Source organism: Grus americana, chromosome 24 (assembly GCF_028858705.1).
Source record: "Grus americana isolate bGruAme1 chromosome 24, bGruAme1.mat, whole genome shotgun sequence".
Lineage (NCBI taxonomy): Eukaryota > Metazoa > Chordata > Aves > Gruiformes > Gruidae > Grus > Grus americana.
Window position 1 is genome coordinate 5,706,417 of NC_072875.1, and position 24,483 is coordinate 5,730,899.

General features: G+C 49.2%; 1 protein-coding gene across 3 annotated transcripts in view; it reads left to right on the forward strand.

Moving 5' to 3' along the window:
- The window catches only part of NTM (neurotrimin), a 341,369-nt gene that overhangs the window by 155,566 nt on the left and 161,320 nt on the right, over positions 1-24,483 (forward strand). The window contains exon 1 of one of the 3 annotated variants that reach the window (XM_054803294.1): positions 17,862-17,932. The exons of the other annotated variants lie outside the window; for them this stretch is intronic. The gene's annotated coding sequence lies outside the window, so the exon portion shown is untranslated. Of the gene's footprint in view, positions 1-17,861; positions 17,933-24,483 lie in introns of those variants that run through there. 3 annotated transcript variants of the gene reach the window in all.

Sequence of the window (24,483 nt, forward strand, 5' to 3'; positions counted from 1 at the left end):
AGCCGGGAAGGTTTCTGTCTGGTGCTGCCCCAGCACCTGCTCTGTGAAAAATCAGATCTCTGTAAATTGTATTAAGAGCACCCCAAATCAGTGGTCACCCAGAAAATAACTGTGGTCACCCCGATAAAATGGTTCTTGCCTCTCCTGAAAGTGGCTTTTCTTAGTGTGGGTAATAAGGTGTGCGCTCCAGTAAATGAACGTAGTGATGTTTTAACGCACGGGACCGGGGGAAGGCACTGCGTCAAGGTGGCGTGTGCAATTACCCGCCATCTTTTTTGCAACCACCGAACTCGTTGCGGTGTGGAAGCACCAACGTTGAGATTCTCTTCTCTTTTGCATCTCCGGTTCACCGTGATGCAAAGCTGAACTGGAGGTGTCGCAGCTGGCAGGCGGATTCAGGCAAGGGGGTGGTGGGTGCAGATGTGTGAAATGGGCTGCAGGCACTCGATTTCATCTTAAATGAGCGTAAGAGGGGACCTGAGTCTCTCTGAGCAAAGCCAAGTTGTCCAGGTCTGACCTCCAACAGAGGTGAGCTAATGCAGAGTAGCTGTGAATCCCCATCTGTGGACCTGGGGCTTCCTCCAGAACCTCTCTCTGAAGGTTTCTGGCATTAATATAGCCTCCCTTGCCGTCGTCTTTGACCACGTTTGGGTTATGGATGTATCTTCGTGTCTGAGCTAGAGCTGCACTGTTGTCCTTGCAATGGGAGCCGCAGTTGACTTCTCTTTCGGAGCTGAGCCAGCGCCTAGCAGACGGAGAAAGCCACACGATGAAAAGGAGGGCTTTGGGAGGAAGTTTTTTCCCCTTGTGTTTCAAGCAGAGAGATTTGAGATAATCTCTGATACTCCCCTCTTGCTGTCAGTCCTGTCTCAAGTTTGTTGCTGTGAACTCTGCCTGGTTTATTTTTTCCAGCTTTCTCTCCGATTTGGATCTGAGAGAGCGATCTCCTACTGACACCCACTGAGCTCTGATAGCACCGCAGTAATAAATCCTGGGTTTCTTTCGCCTCCTTGATCCTTGTTGATGCTCCTGTCTTGCACGGCCCCGATACCCAGGTCCATGGGGCCAGCAAACTCTTGTCCCCACACACGCCCCAAAGCCCGTGTTGTATTGGTAGAAGGTTAATGCCGATGGGGTTTCACAACTTTTTGATTTATTGTCTTTCGGCGTTCATCACTCTTTTCTTTAAATTAAAACTCCCTCCAGATGGGGTCTCTGACACAGATTTATTGATCTGCAATAAAATCTCCCTCATAACCTGTACAGCTGCCCATTCATCTTTCAGCGAAGGAGGGATCATTTCTCTGTGGATGTCCCAAGAATGAAAGCGAGCTGCTAACTTTTTTCCCTGTCTGGTTTCCTCCACGATTTCCATGCCTCATCTCGGGTCACTTACATGGCACTAGATGGGAACAACATCATCTCTGAGCTAGCTCTTATGCCCCTTCTATCTTCAGGTACCCAGAAGGTGATGTGACGGCAGAAAGGCCAGCTGGAAAGGTCCCAAGTGATGGTGCCAGCCATAGGAGTTTATTTTAGATACGGCAAGTCCTAATGTGGTTTCCATCCCTGATTCTCAGGGGGATATGCAGATGGAGGGCGTAATGGCAATAAGTTGTGGCTTCTCTGGTGCAAGAAACAGCTATAATTAGATGACGAAAGAAATTCTAGCAAGATATGTTAGCTGGAAGCTGTAATGATCTCCTTGTTTGTGACTTCTTGCATTCACTTGTGGGTTTGGGTGTTGGTTTTGGTTTTTTTCCACAAATGATTCAGTTTCCTAACCTAGGAAGAACCCATCTGAAAATGTCTTTGGTGGGGATGTGATTTTGCTCAAGTGTAGGTTTTTTTAGTGATGTGATCACACCTTCCAGAATGGTTTCAATCTTGGGCCAGAGTTACTAGCAAGATCAGTTGTTCTGAGAAGCGTCATTTTCCAATGACAGCAAACCAAGTGTGTGTACGTGATACAAAATATGATGTGGAAATATCGAGTTTCTGCAGTTTCAGGCAGATTGACAAAAAATAAGTCCCCAGAACAGACACTTAAGGTCTAGACTTGCTCAACTAAATTTTTCTTCCTGAGTTTCCCACCATAGAAAGATGAAAATTAAGGCCAAACTTTCAGCAGCCTGAAGCCAGTCCCTCTAACTTGCATTTATGGTTCAAAGCCTGGTCCCTGGTTTGATAGACCTGATACTTAACATCACCAGGAATCACGCAGCGTCGCTCGCTCTTCGGGAAGTAAATGCGATTAGGGAAGGATCAGTCATTCTGACAATTGAGACGGGGTTCTTTAGGTGCCTCAAAGCACAATGCTGCGTGAAGCAGGATTATGGTATGTCTGACCAAAGTCACTTGACACATTGAATGTACATAAAGATGACTGCATACCTAAGTCTGTCAAATGTTGGCTGTGCGTGTAGTGGTTGACTTTGGGTAACCATGTTGACCCAGCTACATCCATCCAGGTCACAGTTGTTCCCAAGAATGTCTCTTCTGATGTTTTACCTAAACTCCAGACATGATCAAAGCTGCTCCAGCAGCTGCTTTGAAGGACGTGGGGGCAGGTGGAGCTGCAGGAGCAACGCACATGCCGGCAGTGGGGTGAATAAGTGGATGAGGTGGCCCAGAAATGGTAGATGGGAACGACCCGAGCTCTGCACGGGGGCGGGTGAGCACTGCCCGTGGATAATTCGGGAAGAGTGCCGGCCTGGGTGGGGGTGATCAGGGGAGGATTGGCGAGCGTTGAGTCAGGAGGGAAGGCATCATCAGTTATCACCATAATCAGGAAGCCAGGCTGAGAAGGTTTTAATCACTGTGCACGGAGCGGGAATGCAGAGCAAGTTTATGGTTTACAGTGAGCGGACTGACACAGCTGATTGATGTCAAATATGTCATGATGTATATTGTAAAGCCAGGAGATTTAATGGTGTAACTCCATGGTAGTCTTGGAAGTGAGGTGCTGCAGAGCAGGGAGTGATGGATGGGCTCATTTACATGTAAAATTGCCGATGGCATTGACAGCACTGGTATGCGGAGGGAAGATAAGAGGGAGACGGTGAGATTCACTCTGACCCTGGGATTGAAATATTAAAATACAGCTGTAGGATCATCTGGACTTTGCAAACTGAATGTATGTCTGTGTGTATTTCAGCGTATATATACACTTGTGCTTATGGTTATAATTATGTGCACAGTATGCCTTTGCGAAGCAGACAGCTCTGTGCAGTATTATCAAGTCTTGACTCAGGCAAAAATAGTTTGCGCTACTCCTACATCCTGCGGGAGATGAACTCCCGGTGAATCCAGTTATTGCTTAGCTTTGGAGGAGCCTTGGTCCCGATGCTTTTGGGAGTAACGTTGCAGAGCAGAGGCAGCCGGGTTCATGCTGGCAGCCGGGCTCAGAAGACCTTGCTCCAGGAAACCACAGGCTGGTAGCCTGGGGCTCAGCGTGTCCCACAGCACAAAGCTGGGTTTCCAGCTCCAATGCACCATTAACCCAGATTTCAGCATGCTCCCATCGCTGCTGCTAGGTGTCAGGAGCAGGACTGGCACAGAAGTTGCGTTTATAGCTCAGGATCTCCCTTCTAATTTTGGTTGTCTTAAGGGGGAGGGTGTGTGTGTGGGGGGGGGGGAATGAAAAGAAAAAGGAAAATTTTAGCTGCTGAGATGATACAAACCGAATGTGGCAGAGCAGAGAGCCTAGCCTAAACAAACTGTCAAAGGATATTTTGTTTTCATTATGCCTGCTGCAAGCCCTTAAAATTCCCAGTTGCGCTCTGTAACGCAATCCTCGACTTATTTCTTTAGGATAATGTCGCTAAAATTTGGTGAGCAGCTTGTAAGGAGCCTGGGGAAGGTCATTAGCGGAAGCAAGTCTTTTGCTTCTGGGTGCCAGTGCCCTGCTGCGGGGAAGCCTGGAAGGGATGCAGGAGTCCAAGAGGTCAAAGACCCATGTTTCAGATGGTTTCATCAGGATTTAACTCTCCTTCGAACCTCTCCAGCTAGAAGTCTGTCTGCTGGTCCCCCAGCCCAGGCAGCGTACCCGTCTCTGGTGCGAATGACTCCATCGAAGCTGATGGGCTCACCCCTGGGATAAGCTGTCTCGGTTATCTCGGGCAGAAACTTTGAGGGCTGAGAAGCAAGGGAAGAGAAAATCTGCCTCTGCAGCTGCTCAGGCTGGCTCGGGGAGGGATGCGGGAGCAGCCAGGGGAGGGGATGGGTGTGAGAGAGGAGGTTATAAAAGGCCTTTGCTCCCTAGTGAAGGTTACCTACCTGGCATTTACCTTCATCCACTTGGTCCCTTGTGCCTTTGATCCCATCCCTTATTTCAGCCTACTTGGCAGTCAGCAGAAGGGCCTGAATTGGGATGTTTTTCGGAGGCACGTTGCCTAAGCACCAACTGAGCTGACCCTGATATAAACGCTTAAGAGGCTTTCCAGGGGATTACGGGACTGTGTTTTAATCTTGCCTTCTTTGTGGGGATGTGTCGTGGGTCCCAGCACGCTGCCTGGGGCTGCAGATTCACTCTCCTCTTTGTCCCTGGCTGCTGATGCTCCCGGGACAGATGGACCGAGTGGAGCAGGCAAAGGACAGTATTTCCAGGAATTAGCTGGAATTGCTCTTTCCTTAAACAAAAAGCCCAATATGAAAACCATCCTTGCAAAGGACTTTTTTTTTTTTTTTTTAATTTATGAGCTGCTCTGTCATCTTCGGAGACAATCTATAAATTATAGAATAGCCACATATCTGAGCCAGAGTTGGAGGCAAAGGGTGCTCGGGTAGGGAGAGCAGTCGTGGGGGTGAGGGGAAAAGAATTTAGACTTTTTTTGACTTCCTGAGTTCATTTTGGTTCTGATCCCAAATCCTTGGAAGATGATGTGATTCCCATTTTCCATTAACTCTCACAGACTCCGGAGGAGAGAGCCCTGTTCTGAGCAGAAGAAATAGGGATTGCAATACCGGATCAACGTAGTGTCCTATCTCCAAAAGCCGCCAGTGGCAGATGCTCAGGAAAAAAAAAAATAATAGAGAGTTATGCTGGAGTAATAAATTTTATCTGGGAAGCTGTGATGGGGGCTGCGCAAACAATTACGCCAAACCAGTTCTTGCCCAGATGGGTTCCTGAGATAAAATGTCGTCGCCTGTGGGAAAACCGAAAGGGTCATCTCTATCCCTGTACAGCCCCAAGTGTTAAGAAATGATGAGGGAGTAGAGAAGTGTTGATGCTGGTGTGTTATTTCCTTGCAATTCCCCTGTGTGGCTCCTTGAATCAGTCTCCAGGGCAGGAGCATCGGCAAAATCGCTGGAAGCGCCTCGTACCGCATCAGTCCTGAGAAATGGAGATTTTTGTGGATTTAGGGTCTGCAGGGGTGGGTCTCGATTTATCCCCACAGAAAATAGTGAGAGATGGAGCCTGAAGTTTTTCAGTGGATCAACCAAGAGAGCAGAGACATTTAGGGGAGACCTGGCGCAGCCGGTTCATGGCTGCGTGTTTGCCGGGGTACCAGCCCAGCATCCCTGCCTCTGCGGAGCCGGGCGAGGAGGATGCCAGGGGGCTGGTCCCTGCCGCGGGGATCAGCAGCGCACCCTGAGAGTGTTGCTTATCCCTCATCAGGGTTTGCTCCAGCCTTGCGACATTACATTTCGGCAGGTCGCATTAACCATGGTCATGATTTAACCACCCTTCAGGTTCTGCTGCCCCCTCACCTCTCCCATAGGAAGGGGGACCCCCCCAGGGTCCCGATCCCCTCAGCTTCATCTCAGCTCCCCTTTTGCCCTCTGCCACGTCCTGGTGGCAGCCAGCCGCCCCGCCATCCCTTACCCGTGAAGTTGAGGCTACTTTTTGTTTGTTTATTTTAATTATCATCTTTCTCCCTGGCTCGGCGCTCCCGCAAGGGAGACGGCATCTGTGTTAATGGGATTATGCGTGCTGTTTGCTGATGTGTACGTGTTTGCCACTTCCTCTCCCTTTGAATTTCACCCAGATAATTGATTTCTGTCTCTTCCTTGGCACTTGCTTTTGCGGCGCGGGGTGTTATTAGTCCCCTTTTGTTTCATTGCTGAGCGACGAAGCCTTTACAAGGCAGCCCGAGCAAAAACAATTGTTGAATCTCTCGCTTTCCTTATTAACTAACAGGGGATTGTGGGTGGCTTGAAGCTCTCGGAGAGACGGAATAACATCAACGATGGCTTGGGAGCAAAGTGGCTCCTTCCCACTGCAAGAGGTCGGGTGGGTTATCCAGGTCTCCATTGCTGGTTATCCACCTAAGTTGACTCTGGCTGTGTCCTGTCCGTCCGTTTATCCCAAGATGCTGGGAGCTGAGGGACCGAATCTTTCCCTGTTTCGCACTTGAGGAGCTGAGGGTGGGCTGAGATTCGTGACACCGGCATGGACCCTTTGCTGGCGTGGATTCCCCTTCTGCTGTGGCTGGTTGGGAGGTGATGATGGAAGGTGGTTGGTTCTTCTTAAGCTGGGACATACTGATTTAGGGAGACCAACCTTTCCAGGGGAACAGACCAGTTTCAAAGGAATGCTTGGGCAGAACCTAACAAATACAGGGAAAATTAAAGCATTTTGCAAGGTTCTAAAATAGAACTGATTTCTTTTTTTTTTTCAAGGAAAACAAAGTGATTTTCTGGCTCAAAATGAAAAATTGAGGCATAGCTGAATTTTTCCTGTAGTTAATAAACAAAATGGTTGAAATACAAAGATCTTTGGCCCAATTTTTACTTGAATTTAAATAATTTAAGAACTTTGATCTGTGAATTTTCAGGCCTTCTTCCCTAACATCCTATCTAATGTCACACAAGTGCTTTAGGCATGCAGAAGAAATTCAGGTGTTGAGCTAAAAAGTAGCTCAACTGCATGGAAAATAAATATAAATGAGTCTTAAGTAGGTAGATTCCCCTTTGGTCCAGTGTCTGGGCAGAAGTAGGATGGGGTCCCCGAAAACACAGGGAACTGTCTCCCCTCTCTGTCCTTCTGGCTCCTGACTTTGTTTCCTTCTATTTGCATAATTTTTCATCTTATTTTCTCTTCCTATTGTCTTTTCTCTTTTCCCTACTTCTCACTTATTTTCTCTTCTCTCGCTGCCTATTTTCTGTTTGATTTCTGCTTTTTTCTTCCCTCCCTCACTAACCTAGAATGTGGCTAGCATGAATGAGTGATTTCTATAAGGAATAAAATTGTTTAAGGAGGAAAGAAAAGCAACAACATTTTCTGTGCATCACTGTGTAAAATGTACAATAATAAAGCAGAGCCACACTAAATGAATTATGGTAAAAACCCAAATTACCAACATGTCAAATACTATTAGCGCTCAGATTTGTAGAAAGAATGTATGCACAGAGGAAGCTTTCCTTATTTTATTTTTTTTCCCCTGCTCCCTTTGTAAAGCAAATGCCAGCCACTCATAACAGCTGGTTTTGGTGCTTGAATGAATAACTGATAAAACGAAGAAAAGCAAGACACGTTCCCCAGAACCATTTTTCATGATGTCAGGGTTTCAAGGTAATGTGTTACTTCTTGCAGGAACTTCAGATGTGTTCCTATATGTGAGCGAAAGTCTCATTTCCTTTGACGGGATTAATGATCGCTTATTCCACCGGAGAAGGGAGATGGAAGAGAATCAAAACTAAGAGGGCCGAGAAAGAGAAATTCTGTCTAGGAATTGATTTGCTGGCATGGACTAGCAAATCAAGGAAGGACCGCTTTGATAAGAGGGCTTCCTAAGAGACCGGGTGTCTTGTGGCATCCTCAAGGACTGTGCATATTGCCGGTGAGGTTTGCAATTAGTTGGGTGGCCCTGACTCATTGGAGGAGGCCACCGCGGCTGTTCACGTTCAGTAGTCCAAACAGCTGAGTTAGAGCACTTTAGATGGGGAGGATATTTCCCTCATCCAAAGCCTTTTTTATTTTATTAATAATATTATTGTTCTTGCGATTATTACATTGTTTTTACTTGTATGATTGAGTTTGGAAGGATGACAAGTTCTGCCAAGAGACAAAACTGTTTTGGGTTTGGCCAACAAAACCACATGTCCATCTTGTCAATGTTTGCTCCTGGCTGAGTTCTCTGAAGAGCAAAAGGATAGAGCATGACTCCATCTCTCTTTTGTTGAAGCTGCTCCATTTTGCATGAATAAATATTTGTTGGGCCAGCAGAGATTTTTATAGCCCATCAGCTAGGGCACTCAGCCGGGATGGAGGAGACGTGTGTTCAGGTCCCCGTTCCAATGCGTATTTAATTATTTATCTGCAGCAGAATGGCTCGGAGAAGAGACTGAGAGAAAGAGCCAGAGGCCAAGTCTGTAGCCTGATAGCCGAGGGAGTTACTTGCCAAGAGAGGCCGTGATTTTTCATTACTGCAGATAACTGGCTTTTTTAGGGTTCAAGTAGGCTTTCTGCTCAAGGTCTGAGCAGAAAGGCTATACTGGATTTTAGAGATGGCTCCTGAAAAATCGGGCTGGTTCAGGGCCGACGACAGCAGGGTGGTTTTATTTCTCTGTATGGAAATTTTCCAAGGTCTAGGAAAGGTGGTGGTTCTTTGAAATGTCCAGCCTTTTCCAGGATGGGATAACTCTTTCCCTTCACCTGTTATCTGTTGGACCTCGATGCTCCCTTGCTCCTCAGATATTTTCCACCAGTGTCCCTTCTCAAAGAACAACTTGTACAACCCATATTATGTCTGTCCAGGTTGAACATGCACCCAGTCTCCCAACCAATGCTCTAGAAGGAGGGATGCTTAGTGAAGGGATACCAGGGCATTTCTTTGAAGACCTTTCCTCCTAGATCAGCTGCTACAGCTGCCACAAAGTTCGGCTGAGGTAGCTGCCAAGCCGTGTGTGTCTTGGACCAAAGGTCTGCGAAGAGTTCACTTTTTTCTAGATATAGGCATTTAGCTTAAAGTGAGTTAATTAGCAGCCGAATTAAAATGAAAGGAGAAGTTCTAGTCTAATAGACTCATGATTTGCAGAGGTTTTTTCCATCTATGTTTTTCTAGAAGGGCTAGGCCTACGGAGATGTTGCATAGCTTACAATGAAGACACACTCTGAAGTCTGCATGCATCCAGCAGTCAGACTCTCATCCTTTGCTATTAAATGGGAAGAAAAAGGTCACCCTCCCTGACCTTCCACCAGTCAGATCTTACACCGAAAGAAAGCTGAAGCTCGTTAACAGAAAGGCTGTGAAGCAAATTAAACAATACAAATTATTTGTCGTTCTTTGAAGGCTCATTTATTACCGATTTGCAAAATTATGCTGCCCCCCCCCCCCCCAAATATCCAGGATACTTTTAAATAATTACCCAAATCAAAACAATTGACTTGATTAGAAAATGCTTTAGCAAACACATTAGCTAAGCATCTTCTTATCAGACAGTGGTTAAAAAGAAAAAAATGCATTAATTGTGCAGTTAGTAATGGTAGGTTCCAGCCTTCCCAAGCCTTTGAGTGGATTCAATTCGTGAATGAGAATAGCTCCAAGGTGTAGGCTTAAATCTAAATTTGGAGAAAGTTTAGTCTCAACTTCAGATTGAAACATACCCCTGATTTGAGTGGGGGACTCGATCTGGTATCTCCAGAGGGCTCTTCTGACCTAAACGATGCTCCTGTGGAAGACGTTCTTCTTGTCTTGGTCATGTTGCTTGGGTTTTTTTTCTTCAGAGTCAGTGGAAGGAAGTCTCTGAGCAGCTGTGAAAAGTAGATCTTTACTATTACCACGCTTTGGTTTCCTCTTTTTAAGTGCTGAACTCCTGAGGAGTGCCAGAATGAAAGCATTGAGATGGTCAATAAGAACCAGAGGAGCGTCCTAGCCAAGGCACGGGTACCGCTTCCCAGTGATGATGTCCTTGACGGCTGGGCATCCTCAGAGGTGACGGTGACTTTATCCAGCGACCTTTGTCTTGTTGTAGCAGACTGCCCCAATACAGGAACGCATGTTCCTGCTGGGGTGCAGCTTGAGGAAGGCCATGTAGTGCCGCGTTTTATATTAAACAAAAATAAATTCCCTCTAACGTGAGTTTTTCAGACAGGTTGTCCTAATATATTAACTTCTGTCTGTGTTTTGAATAGTCAATTTCACGGTGAAATGAGTTCTTAATAATATATTTACCACCTGGGAGAAATCTTCCAGCCATCTGGAAAGGAGTGGGGATTTAGTGCCTCCAAATGGAGATTGTTTTTTTTATTTATTTATTTTGCCCTTGTTGCTTCCCCTCCCCAGGCAGGACCCAGAGGATGCTTTGGGTCGGAGCTGACCATTGCAGCAGGTTTTTGGGTCTTTTGCCCCATCTTTTACTGGCATGGAGGTGTCAAGAAGCCCATGGAGGTGTCAAGAAGCCCATGGAGGTATCAAGAAGTCCATGGACGTTCTCCACAGCTTCCCAGGCTGGAGACTGATGTTAAGGCAGCACTGGGACGTGTCCCCTTCACCAACCCTAGGTGAAGATGGCTTCTGTCCTGGGCGCTGAGGTGCTGGTTTGGAGGAAGAGGAGTTTTGCTTGTACATGCTGGCAAAGCCTTACTCTTTTGATGGAGATGTCAGTGATACATGATCTAAATCCAGGCTGGTTTGTGTAATACATCTTTTGAACTCCGGTGGAATGGAAGCCAGATGCAAACCAAGCTATCCCTTGATTACGTGGGGAAAATGGTAAATTCATCATCACTTGAAGTCTTTTAAGCAAGACTGATTGTTCCGCTGAAACCTATACATTGCATCAGCAAGAAGTTATCGGGTTTGATAGTGTTTGCCTGAGCGCAAGGGAATAATCCTTCTGTTTGCTACAGGGCTTACAGGGTGAAATTGTGTGGCGTGGCATCTTCAGGCTGTCAGATTTGATTGTCTCTTCTGGCCTTTGACATTGTGGATTGATGCAAACTCATCATGGCCTTTCTCTTATGTCCTTATGTAGCTTCCCTATCTGCTAAACCCTCATCTTTTATATCGCTGGAGTATGAAATTCCCACATGCCTGAGTGTTCACCCAACACAAGTCCCTGCAGGCAAAGAGGAATCTGGGGGCTCCAGGGCTTGAAAAGCATTAATTTTGTTTGCGAAAGTGATAGCATTAGCATATCCTGATCCTCTGCTTTAATACTCCGCACAGGTCGCACATGTGACGTTAAATGAAACTCTGTGCTTTGGGGTTTTGCACAGCCCATGTGTGGTGCTATCAAAATTGCTCAGGACGCGTTTGCATGTGTCATTGCAGGGGAGAAGCTCAGCAGCTCTGGTGTCTGAATAATCTCTTTGCTAAGTAATCTGCGCTGTGGAAACGTGTGTAATCTGGTGAATTTTAACTGCCAAAATCATCTTGTTGGGAAGGGTGGGAAAGTCCAGGATATAAGGCGCTAAAGTGATGGGGGTAGCAGGGTTAGCACACACCCGTCTCTCCGCGGTACCCGCTCGCGTAGTCTCTAACGCCGTTGTATATGCAAGCTAACGTGATGCAGGTTGCCCTCCCCGAAGATGGCATAGATCTCCTTTGCGTTTTTCCTGGGCTAAATGAGTACAGGCAGGAAAGCAGGTCTCAACCTACCATTTTCTGCTGCTCGGCTCGTCCCTTTGCAGGCTGTAAAAGGTGGAGGGGGAAGGGTTGAAGGTCCCCCTTGACTGAGGTTGAAAGCAGAAAGGTTTTATTTGTCCGTACCATTTATCCCCTCTATTTCAGCCGTACATGGCAGGGGGTGCCTCTAGCTATGCACCCCTTTGAACTCTGCAGTTTCTAATTCGGTGCAGACACCTGGTTGCTCCTGAAAAATATGTATGGGGGGGGGAAAGGGAGCCCTGTTAGGAGCTGCATTTTACAACAGGTTGCACCAAACCCCTGGATTTAGCTCTCCTTGAACTTGAAGTTGGCAATAATTGAAGACCAGATTTTGCAGCTGCTGTTCTGACATGATATTGCTGCCGGGTGTTATGAAAACCACTAGAGCTAGAAACCAGCGCTATATACTCTTCTTGGAGTTTTAGCTTTCAAACATATGAAGCATCAATCTCTAGCTAGCGGCTCATGAGCTATCAGCTCCTACAATCAAGTGGAAAAGAGTATTTCAAAAGTGCTTAGTTACTGGAACAGTACAAATGCTTTCTGGACCGGTAAATGCTTCCATGTATTGGTCCCGGACCATGATTAGGAAGATAAAAATCTGGTCCCTGAGAAAGTACACTGCCTGGCTGCTCCTATTGCAGAAATATCAAAATAAATGGGAGGATGAGGAAGGATGCAGGGCCTCCAGGATCAGTTCTCTCGCCCTATGGGGCTGCCTCCAGGTGTGTTGGGGCATGTTTTTATTTTTATTCTCCCTAGTGGCAAAATAACTAATTTTCTTTCTTGATCTTTTAATCCAAAGTCTTTGTTCTTGAATGCATGAATAGGCTGATTCCATAGTCGTCCTTGTAAGGATTTATTTTCAAGGCTTAGGATAATGCAAGCTGTACTTGACATGTTTAGAGGCATCAATGATCTTTGGGGTAGGTGGGGGGGTCAGACACACTCCTGGGTCTAGCTAGAAGGTGTAGGAAGTTATTACTCCATGTCTGATGTTGCCAGCACCATAGCTGGACTATCTTAATTGACTGAGTGAGCATGACCCGCGTGCTTGAGTGCAAAGACAGCAGCAGTGTGGCTTGAGCTGTAACCCAGCTCTATCTGCCCAGCCTCTAGAAATCCACCGTACCGTCCTACATCAAGTAAGCGTTGCTGCAAACATTGCTTTTATAGATTTAAGCGCATCTCGTATACTTTCTTTGTGATAGTGCTGTTGAAACTACCGCTTGCAGCGTGCAACTGCTGTGATTTTACCTATTATAACGAGAATTGTGGGCTTGAACCCCCCCAGGATGATGCTTTGGGGGGGCGTGAGGATTGCTGCTGTCTGTTTTAATGAGAGCTGGGTAGCGCGTGTGGTTTTGAACATCGTGTTCTGTATGTATGGTGAAGAACCACATTTTATTGTGTTGCTGTGCTATTTCCTTGCATAACTGTGGTGGTCAAGGACAAATAAACTTGTAGCTTTTTGGTTTTAGAAGTTTGTCGGCTGCGGCTCGGGCAAAGAGAGTCTTTGCTTGCTGGCGGGTGAGTGATGGTGTAGGGCTGGATTCCATGGAAGGAGGAAGCAAAATTCCTCCGGGGACTCGTTTCCTACCAACAGTGTGGGATCCACAGCAAGATTGTCTCAACCTTGCCCCTAAAATGACCCCCCCGCAGTCGCCGGCACCATCAGGGTTGAATTTCCACGTATGACGTCACAGCGCATTAGCTTGATTTATCTTTAAATGATGTAAAAGTTTGGGATGTTTTAAATTGAAACCATCTCCATTCACAGTCCATTTTCCATAAGCCGTTTTATTGGTGATGTGACATGATATCAATAACAATGAGGTTTCTCGCTGCCTGCTATAGTTGTTTATGGAAAGGAGTTTCAGAAAACATATTATTATAGAGAATAATGGATGGGCTGTAGGGAGACAAGGAAATAATTGCATTGAGGGGGCTTGAAAACATCATAAAGCCAAGAATGGAGTTTGGTTGGACTCTCATGTCACAAGGTCCCTAGGACTAAACTAATTCTCCATAAATCTGTGCAGCCCATTTAGGCTTACGGGCTTTCTTTTCTTCTCTTCTCTACTACATTTTTTTTCTCCCCCTCTTTTCTTTTGAAGAAACACCACAGAGGAGATTGAAGTGAATAAAAACCACCCAATCCACAATTATGGTGATTAATTATCCATTTGTATTTTGCTAGCACCTCTGGATTCTCTATCGGGGGCTGAGAATCATCCAAGCACGGAATAGAAAACCACGCATCCTTTTTCTAAGGATCCTGAAGCTTTGTTTAAAACAAGAAGAAATAAATATTAAAAAATAAGAACAACTAAAGAATTAAAAAAGAAAGAAAAGGAGCTGCTACAGAGTCGACATCCAGATCAGAAATGTTGCCAGCATTCTAAAACCACTCGCCTTGTGCTCTGATTTGGATTTTTGCCGCTGTTGGGAAGAGCCGAAGCCGGTAACGCAGTTAATTTATAAGCAGAGCTCATTTGAAGTCTGTTGTAAAAAAATCAGGGTCTTCCTCTCAAGTACTGGGGTAGGAGGGTGATGAGAGGGCAGGATGAGATCCTCAGTGTGCCGGTGCTGCTTCTCGGGGACTCTGAGATCCAACCACGCGTGAAGTTAGGAGGAGTTGGGCATCTCGGTCCTTCCCCGGCCGCTCCTGCCTGCTGATGCTGCCCACCACCCCCGTGGCGGGGGGGAACCGCATTCTCAGCCCTGAGAAACACAGGGGAGGGCAAACATCTTCCTGAAGTCGGTCTGAATATTTCCCCTCCAGTGGTCCTCGCGTTGGAAATTTCAAATTGATACACCACAAAAGACCCATTGACTGGCTGTTTCACAGAGAAATTTTCCCTCTATTTTCCAGTCAATCATTCCTCCCCCAGCCCTGTAATTTTTATTTGCATTACATCAGCATTGGGGGGGGGGGGAAATTCAGAAAAATCAGGACTTTGCCCAGTTCTTTCAGAAGTTGGATGAAAGAGCCTTTTCTGCCTTGGGGTTGTTTGTTCAGATTTCCAGGCTCTGGGAATAAAAAAACCAGCCTGGAAGCATGGCGTTATAAATATCACGGGATTAAATCGGTGGGAGCTGGTGGTTACGCTTCCATGGGCTTCCTGGGATCCGGGGTCAAACTCAGGATGGGTGGGACCATTTATACTCCCCGCTCGTGCTGGTTGCATCGTTTCAGCCCTGTGGGGTTTTTTTTTTTTTCCACGTTCGTGGGGTTTTAGCATCCTCCGTTAGTGCAGTAAGGACTCGCACTGGTTTTGCTCCCTGATAGCTGCTGAAACCTGGGATGACTTTTGCGGAGGGGGGTGATGTGCACACCTACACTGCTCCGAAAAAATTCCCCTCCGGTGGGAATCGCACCACGTACTCGCCTAACCTCAGCGGTGCTCTGAGCTAATGCTGGGTGAATAATGGCTTTTTTAATTATTTTTCACAGCTTGGTTGGTGGCCAGAGCAAAGAAATAACATTTGCTTGGGGTCACCTCGGAGAAAAGTAGGGAGTTGTGGTTTTTTAATGGCGTAAAATCACTGTTTCTGTCAAATCGTAATGAAACAGTTTATGCAAACCTGAAAATAAACCCATATGCTTCACTTACATAGCCTTTTTTTAACCTTTATATAAATGTCAATTTTTTGGAATGACAATGACATTTCAAGTGAGAGATTGAAATGTAACACACAAGAAACATCACCGCGAGATGTTTTGACTTCTCTTCAGCTCCCTCCTCTCCCCGTTCTATTTATTTTCTGCAAAAACTCTTCGCTAAACCTGACTTGAATCCACAGATAGTTGCGGTTCCTGAAAATGACATTTTCTAGCAAACACACCGTCAGCTGAAAACAAAAAAAAAATATAAATCCTACAGGCCTTGCTCACCCCCTGGTGCCAGCCCCAGCCCCGCTGTTTTGGGCATGTCTTATTGCTTAGAAGCATTTGGGCTGGGAAAATCCTGTCCGAGGGACACGAGGGTCTTTTGACCCCCCTCTGGCATACGGACTTTTTGCTTTTTCCTCTTTGCAGCCCACAGGTTTTTTCCTGATCTGACCAAATACTGCACGTCGGTGGCTCTCTGCAAGGTTGGAGGCGTTTCGGGGCTTGGTGGTCCATCCTAGCTGATGCAATGCATCGACCGGGCTGCTCTGCAATCGAAAGCAGGATCCGAAGCCAGAAAGCGGAGTGTATTTATCGCGTCTCGGTGGCACCAAAGAAGAGCTATGCGTTAGCATCGTTATCGCCGGTCTCCCCGTGGATTAACGGAGGCGCGGGTCAGCCAAGTGACATCCGCAGCCTTATGCGAGATGAGTCGGTAGCAGGAGCAAGATGCAGGCTCTGACTCAGGAGAGCAATGAAGTGCAAACCTTGAGTACTTCATCAGTCAGGCTATTGCTTAACTGCTGGCTTACACATCAGTCTGTGCCCACGTGCTTTCCTGAGTCACAGTCTAGGAGGGGAAAAACGCTGCTCCTCAGCGTCTCCATCCAAAGCATCCTCCTTCACCCCCTTCTTTTTTCTGCCGCCGCCGGTGTTGTGAAATAAAAGCTGCACTTTGGTTTCAGTTGTTTGAAGGAGGAGATAAATCAAGTCTTCGCAGCGCTGCTTTGCTTCTGTTTCACCCCAAATAGTGCATGGGTTTTCTGTTGAGCTGGGGAACTCGCTGCTGCGGGAGGGTCCCGGGGGTGCGAGGACGCTCCGGTCCCCCGCCGCCGTGCGGGTTGGCAATGCCGGGTAGGGTGAAACCACGCTGCTCGCTGTGTCCGGTGCCAGCGATCAACCTTATTTACAGCAGGAGAAAATTAATGGGAGCCAGCTTTCAAAGGTAGATTATTTCATTATCATCGTAATTGGTACTTATAATTAGTTGTTACTCCGGCGTGTGATATGCCCTGAGCACTGTGGCTGCAAAGTGCAGGAGGAAAAAGGAAAGGCCTTTTTTTTTTTTTTTTTAATATATATTAATTATGACTGCTGTTTATTTTGTTGGATATCTATGCCCTTGCTATTTCAATCAAGTAACCTCAGCTTGTTTCGCTTTGCAGTAGGCAGATGGTAGGGCTTTGCCTGGCCTGGCTCCGGTTCAGGTTCGGCTCTGCCTCCTGCCCTGCGGTCAGTCGTGCCTCCATTCGCCCACGAGCAAATTGGGAATACCTCTGCTCGCTTCGCCCCGTGCTCGGGCTGGGCATCGCAGGAAAACGCACTGATGTTGTTATTAAATTGCTGCAAAGCCTTAGGTGGGGATTCGAAGATGCACCGCTGCTTTTCCCAGCGGGGCTAGGTGAAGGGGGGACCCTGGCGCCATCGTGAGCCCGGGCATCTTGCTAGAGGACAGAAGCCTCTTGTCAAAGCCAAATCATCCTGGAAAGCCCCCAGATATTTGCAGGCTGCCTGCTCGGAGTCAGGCAAAGGGCCTTCTTTGTGGTGCGTCAGCCTTTCCACTGCTGAAACAATAAATGGCCTTATCCTCGTTAGCTGACGCAACCTAACAAAGCGCCATTGATTTTGGTAGGTGCTTCATCGGTGACAGGGATGCAAGGGATGGGGTTTATGACCCCACCGGCTTTTCCAGGCGTCTGCGTACACGCGGTTGGGTTTTAATGAGCGCTTTGGGTCACGAAGTGGGTCAGCGCTTTCATCTGCTGTGGCTCCATGTGTCCCCAGCTCCCCCCTCCCACCGGCTCCCTCCTGCCGCAGAGACCCGAGGAACTCGCCACACGGTGGCACGAGCTGCTGCATCCCCGGGCTGGTCCTGGCTGCAGATGGAGGGACACACGCACACACACACACACCCCCACGGCCGTGCGGGAGGGGGTCCTGCTGGGACGCGGGGCTGTAACCTGCTGATGCGGCTCCCCACGGATCCATGAGCTTTGTGCAAATGGCAGTCGTGGTGCGCTTTGAAGCCTGAAACCTTGAGCACTTCAAACAGGCAGAGGACAGGCAGATGATGTATGGGAAATTAATATCTAACAGGGCTAAAAATTGTTCTCAATGTCGCCCTAACTCCCCTGCCCAGCTGAGCTCTATTTACTTTCATCCCATCCAGAGCATTTAGCACAAAGAGACCCCTTACACCCTTAATTTTCTAAAACACAAAGCCTTCCATTTCACTGCATCCAGCTGAAACGTTCCCCTTTTCTCTCTCATTTTCCGGCTCTCTTTTGAAACCTTCCTCTCCCTCGCCGCAGCCTCTCAGGGGAGGAATAGAAACCAGCAAAGTTTGGAAAGGAGAGCAGGTCGGTAACCCTTTTGTGGCCGGTTTGGTGCAGGGAGAGCAGCAAGAAGCATCTTTCACCCCAGCTCCTGCATCAGCATTTGCGTGAGCAAAGACCTGCCGGCGCAACAGGCGCGTTTAGCACCGGTCAGTGCACGGCAGAGGGTTTGTAACTGGAAATCAGGATGCTTGAAATCTCATTTATGTCACAGTAGGGGGAAAGCAAGCGAGAGCTGCCTCTCTGCCACGGCACAGAGCAGAGCATCCCGGCAGAGCTCTCCATACGGTGAGGGCTGTAGGGCTGGGGACGGAGGGTGGTTTTAAAACCAAGGCACCAGCCCGAGCCCAGGGGTAGCTGGGTTCAGCCCTGCCCTGCCCTGGGCTCTCCGCAGCGTGTTGCTCACCCATCTCTGGGGTTTGCACCCTGTCTCCTCGTCGGAGACGGGGATATGAGTTCAGGGAGGATTGCTGCAGGGTGGGAAGGGTGTGGGCTGGGGTGAGCCCGGCATTTCATACCCCTCCCCTGTGTGGACAGGGTGTGCCTGAGATTATCACGGCTGGGTGGGGAAAAATAACCAACAGAAAATAAGTAGTGTTTCAAAATACCGCCAAGCAGATTTTCCCAGGCTGATTTGCTGGCCCTCGTTTCTGGGCTGGTGCAAAAACACCAAAGGAAAAATACTTCTTTAGCGCTCCCAGGTTAGAGCTGGGTGTTTCTGGATGGTCTCCCGGGGGCACCCCATGCCGAGCTGCGATAAATGGGCTGAGAGCCCGCTGCTTGTGTTGGCTTCGAGAGGCGGCTGCAAAGCAGGATGGTGCTGGGAGCCAGAGCCCTTGCCGCAGCGTCAGGCCCCCGTACTGTGATCCCTGGGAGAGCTGGGTCCCATGGGCTGGGGTTTCAACTTATCTGCAAACACAGCTGAGGCTCCTGGGGTTGGCGTGCCGGCGTTGTGCAACGGGGAAGGGTGGGATCGTCCGTGCCGTGCCGGCTTCCTGGCATCCAGCTTTGCCCGGGGCCTTTGATTGCTGCAATTTTATTAATGCAAATCTAGGAGTGCTTGCAGAGGCGCGTGGGTGCACAGCGCACGGGTGCTCTTCCCCCTCCGCGGTGCCGTGGAGGCTGCTGCTGCAAATGGGGCTTGTGCTGGGGGGTGCTGACCCCAAAGGGGACCTCCTCTCTGCAGCTTCTGGAAGCAGGCAGGAGCTACACCCCAGCAAGGAGGGTCCGGTGGGGCGTTGTGCAACCCAGAGGATGGAAAGTTGGTGGTGGTGCAAGGGCTGGGTGTTTTCTAAACATGTCCTGGGGGATTTACGTGATGCTGTTGGGGTGCTTGGGCAACCGTGCCATATGTTGCAGCATCACGGTACATTAGGGTCCCAAGCGTGCTCCGAGAGCACAAGACTGGAGTCACAGGGGTGTGCAGGACGTGGCTTTGTAGGGTGGTGCCTACTTGTGGTGCTGTTCCTCTGCACTGGAGTGAAATTCAGAGTCTTTCACCTTTTGCTGCTTCTCAGCAGCCCCTGCAGAGCCCCTGTTAGCAGTGCTGGAGCTCTGATGTCCTCCTGGATACGAGCTGGGATGTGTTGCTGACCTGCCTCCCCCAGCCTCCATAGGGACAGCTTAGACCTGATCCAAAAGGGTGTCCTCAGGCAGGTGCAGATGGCAGGCTCGTGGCCCTGGCCGTGGCATCCAGAGCAAGGCAGCACCGAGCCCGACATCTGTCAGCCGTTGCAGATCCGTATTTCCCTAGGAGACAGCGGGAACCAGCGGCTCGCGAGCCGTTCCCGCAAAGCTGGGATGTCTTCCATCGCCGGAGGGCCTGATCCTCAGCTGGTGTAAGCTGGCACTGTGTCACTGAGCAAATGGGCCAGCTGCTCGGTCGGTGGATTTTCATGCCCGTCCCCGAGCAGCCAAGCCCGCTGCACCGCTCTGCAGCTGAGGGCCAGTTTGAACTGCTCTCCTCTCTCTCCCTCCTACTCTTTTCCTCACTTCTCCCTTTTAATTCTCTCCCCGTCTGTTCATCCCTCTCCCCTTCTGTTCATCCCCCACCATTCTCGAGCCATCCTTCTTTTTCTCCATGAAAAAAACTAAAGGGAGGAAGGGGGAGGAAAGGAGAAAAGCGGTCCGACTCGACAGGTTTTTCCAATAACCTTCCCTAAAAATCTCACCAGGTTACATTATGCTCTAATAGACTTTAAGCCAATCTGCCTAATGCCACTGCAAAGGTCAATTAAATTCACCCTAAAAATTTACTCCTGGCTCATTGTACATTTGGAAAATGAATTAGAAGCACAAGCTGCCCCAGAGGTTTCTGATATTTTGCTAATGAACATGTCTCCTAATGGAAGAAAAAGAAAACCACCACTAAAAAAAAAAAAAAAGCCAGCCAACCCCAGAAACTTTAAAGGAATGTTTTGCTGGTCCATTGGAGAGAGTAACGTAGAGCTGAGCATCTCCTGATGGCGAAGGAGGAGGGATGGGCGATGCGATGTCTCAGTGAGGTCATTTACACTCAGCAGAGGAATTTCAGCCTGATTCTTGCCCAAGCATCTGGGCGAGAAGCTTCGACCTCACGTCCGTGCCCGGCCCTGTTTGCGGGGTGCCGTGGGCGGCTCGGCACCACGCTGATGTCTGGGCAACATCGATATTGATTACTCGTCCTGCGACTTCCCGGGCCGGTTGCGACCACGCGGCACCGACTCAACGTGCTTGCAGCCCACCCGTGGAGTAATTACACCGGCAGCGTCCGCGCCTGTGGGGACTCGCAGGCTGCACGCCGGCAGAAAAAGGAGGCAAAATTAATCAAGTGAATGATTAATTGCAAATTGTGACCCGGGTTGCTTCAAGTGACAAGTTTTGAGGGATTTTCAGGCTGAAGATGCACAACGTGAACTGCCTTTAAGGAGGCTGAGAGGTTTTTGGTTAGGGTTTTTCTTGAGAAAGTGTTTGAGAGGGCTCTTTAAAGCCCTGTACCTTTGAGTCACTGCTCAGCAGGTTTTCATGTATACATCCAGCCAGGTGCAGGACAGAAATAAATGCCAGTCCTTTGAGCACCCGGCTGCGATGGCATGAGAAACTGCTGTCAATAGTGCCCAGGATTGCATTGATTTTGAATCAATGGCAATATTGCCTAGGTTTGTGTTACTTTTGAATTGGGTTTTGAATTTTGAATTGCGTTTTGAATTTTGAATTGGGTTTTCCTGCCCTGGAAACGGAGCTTTGCAGTGGGGAGAAGGGAGGGGGTCGGCTGGTCCCGTTTGCAGCGCGCCTCTCTGAAAGGTTTGCCAGATGAGAATATAAACCACTAAGCACCAGCAAAGGTGCCCGGAAAGGAAGAGAGATGAATCACGGCCAATAAAAGCACAAAGGTGATTTTGTCAAAATCAGCACGTTCCCACGGGAAGTTTAAAGTTCATCCCCTCCTAAAGCAGGTGGCTAAGGGATGGGGGATACCTGGACACCGTCTCTCTCCTCTTGGCTGGACGGGAAGCGTAGTCTTAACTACCGTAATCCGAAACAGGTTGCAACTCCAGTCTGAGCTGCTGCCTTTTTCCAAGAAGCTGCTGGGAGTTTTCTTGCAGAGATATTTTTTTGGCACGGGGAAAAGCTTCAGGGAAACTAAGAGACTGGGCATAACTCCCTTCAGTTTGTCTTTAATTACAGCTAGGGAAGAGGTGGTAATTACAGCACACCCTTGCCTTGCAAAGATCCTCAGGTGAAATCAGTGCTCGGAAATATGCATACTAATCAGGAGAGCGGGTTTTGCCAGGGTTGCTGTTGTGTTGGTTGGGACTGAGCAGAGCGAGGCTGCCCAGATGGCAAGCAGGATCGTGTCTGGCAGAGGAGGCTTTGCGGAGCGGCTAGGACAGGGAAAGCTGTTCTCTCCCTCTTGCTACGGGTATTAGGCGGGAGCTGGGGACAGCGGTATGGCGCTTGCAATGTCAATTATTAGCGTGTTTAGTAAATTACCTAGTAAATTGGCCCTTAAAATTTCCAACTGCGTGTCCTCTCTTGCACTCCAAGCCTGCAGCTGAGTTGTTTACACTCTTTCAGCAGGGAAGATGGATCAGCTCTGTCTCAGCTTCTGGACGTCTTGCAGAGACGAGCCTGAGCTGCTCCTGCATGCCGCTGCCGGGCTGGGAGATGGAGGGAGGGTCATGCCAAGAGCACAGGAGCCCTCGCCTTGGCCCGAGTTAAAGCCAAGAGAGCCGTGACGGGGAAGGATGGACCCCAGGAGCTCGTGTGTCCTTGCCATACACATGTGTCTATGGGTTCCCAGCAGGTTCACAGCTGTTTGTGTGTGCGAGAGCATCTCTCGTGGTTTGCCTGATGGCCTTACCGCCGCGTGCTTTTCCTTGGCGAGGGCTGAGCCTGGTGTGGCGAAGAACCGCCGGCACGGGGGGGATGTGCTTGTCCTCCTTTTGTCACAACAGCAGGGTGGGGGAGTGACTGGTAAAACAGAAAGGCAGGTATCCATGGAATGGGGAGGGAGAAGGATGCTCTGCCCGCTGCACAAGATGGACGAACCAGTGCTGGAGAGACTTGGCCATGGTCTATGGCCACGGTCTGCTCCATAAGCCAACCTGGGGAATTTACCTCCCTCAGTATCTCTACCTGTGGCTGCTTAAATCGATGAGAGGTCATTGCAAATGGGAATTACGGATGCTTCCCAGCAAAGGCAACCCCTCTGATGGGGCTTGATGCTTTGCCACTTGCTAGGCTCGTTTCAAGGCTCTGGGGGAGCGCGATGAGGGTGATAGCAGGTCTGCTTGGCAGAAAAGCTGGTCCCCTGTGCTTTTGGGCTTAAGCCGCGCAGGGTCTGCCCTTGGGACTTGCCCTTTGGGGTCAGGAAAGCACTGAGATGAAGCTTTGGTTTTGGTGGGGACTGATCCTAGGCCAGAGACCCTTCCTCACCCACCTCCCCCGTGCTGCTAGCTGCGACGCGCACGGTCTGTTTTCCATTGCGAGGCGTATTTTCCCTTCTGTGCATTCCCACCTCTCCTTTTGCCTTTTCATGTGTGCTGTAAAGGTCAGCCCGTATCTGGAACATGCTTTAAATCTGCACAGAGAGCAGGGGGCAGGAGGAGAGGGGAGGGTGGTGCTGCAGCAGCTCCAGCCCTTGCAGAGGGAGGTTTGCTGCTTTTTATTTGCTAATTCTATGGACAGATGGGACTCAGGACCACCCAAAGGCCCCCAGACCCGCCTGGTACCCAAGGAATTAGCCTTTTCTTAACAGAAATCCCCCAAAGCACAGAGCGATCGCGTTGTAACCCCGCCGGCTGTCACAAGCCACTGTCCCTTCACCAGCCTCAGCTATCGGGGCTACATCATCCTCGTCCTTCCTCTCTCCCCGGGAAGGATGCTCACCTCCGCCAGCCCGATGCTGTCAGCTGAACCACACGCCCTCTCCTCCTCCGTGCCCTGCTGCGTCGGGCAGCACGCGTCCGACCCGCTCCCCCTTCCCGCCTGCCACATCCTGCATCCCTTGCACTTTTCCCGGGAGCGCAGGTTGGCAGGCCCAGCGCCGTGCCCCGTCTTGTCTCCGCGTCAGGCCCTTACCTTGCCTGTCAACCGCTGCCTCCTCTTGCCGGGACCTAATGCTGCTTCATTTCTGTTTTAATTTTGCTGCGGTTTCGCGACAGCCACTGCTAGGTCAGGAGTTACAGAAAGGTTAGTGCTGAGTGATGGATATTGACATCCTTAACAGTGCCCTGACCCCATCAGTCTCATTCTGTTCTTCTTTTTCCTTACACTTGCCCTGTGGTTTTTTTTTTTTTTTAAATTGGCCTTTTTCATGCATAAAGCTTGCTTCATCAGATTTTCACCCAAAGCTGCAGCCAGCGAAGCAGGGAGGGAAGCACTGATTTGCCTTGCCTGGATATAGGCATTGAGGGAGGTTTTCATCCCCTGATTATTTTGCTGTCCCAGAAACCCTATGTGCTACTTTTTTCTCTAGTTTTCTTTCCCCTTATTTCCCTGATCTGCCAACACATCTTTCCCAAAGGCCCATCCGTATTTTCTTCCCCGTGCCCGGGGCTGCCGTAGCGCTGGGGGCTCTCACGAACAACCAGGTCCCCCCCGTGCAGGGACCAGGCTGCGCACCAGAGGCTCAGCATCAGGAATAAACTCATCCCTGCTCCCGTCCTTCATCCTGGCTCTTTGCCTGGTGGGTGCCCTCTGCAAACAGCCACTCTGCGAGGCGGAGAGCTTGCCCAGCAATTTGCACTGGGCTGTAAACCCCAGCGCAGCGGTTCAGGTGCAGCCTGTGATGCTCAGGAGGAGTTTGGGAGCGGGCGGTTGCATCTCTACCCAGTAATTAAAAAAAAAAAAATTTTTTTTAAAAACTCGGTGTTTAATAGGGGTCGATGATACTTCCCGGTGTTTTGCCCTAGTGCAGAGCCCGGCTCGGTGCGCTTCGTAAACCCCAACCACTTCAGCGCCGGGACCACGGTGAATAGCTGCTCCCCAACGGGCAGATAAATACAGGCCGGCGGCTCCCAGGCCTGGCAGCCCATCATTGCTTCATCTGGAAGGATATAAACCTTCACACAGGCTATTTGGAAATATGGCAGAGCTCATTTTAAGCGTGTCTTATCTCCCCATTGAGAAGCTTCTGCGGCTTAGCAAGGCTGGGTTTGCCTCCATCCTGCAGCTTGTCCGCATCCCTGCTTCCCATCCCAGCGCTCCCCTTCCCTCG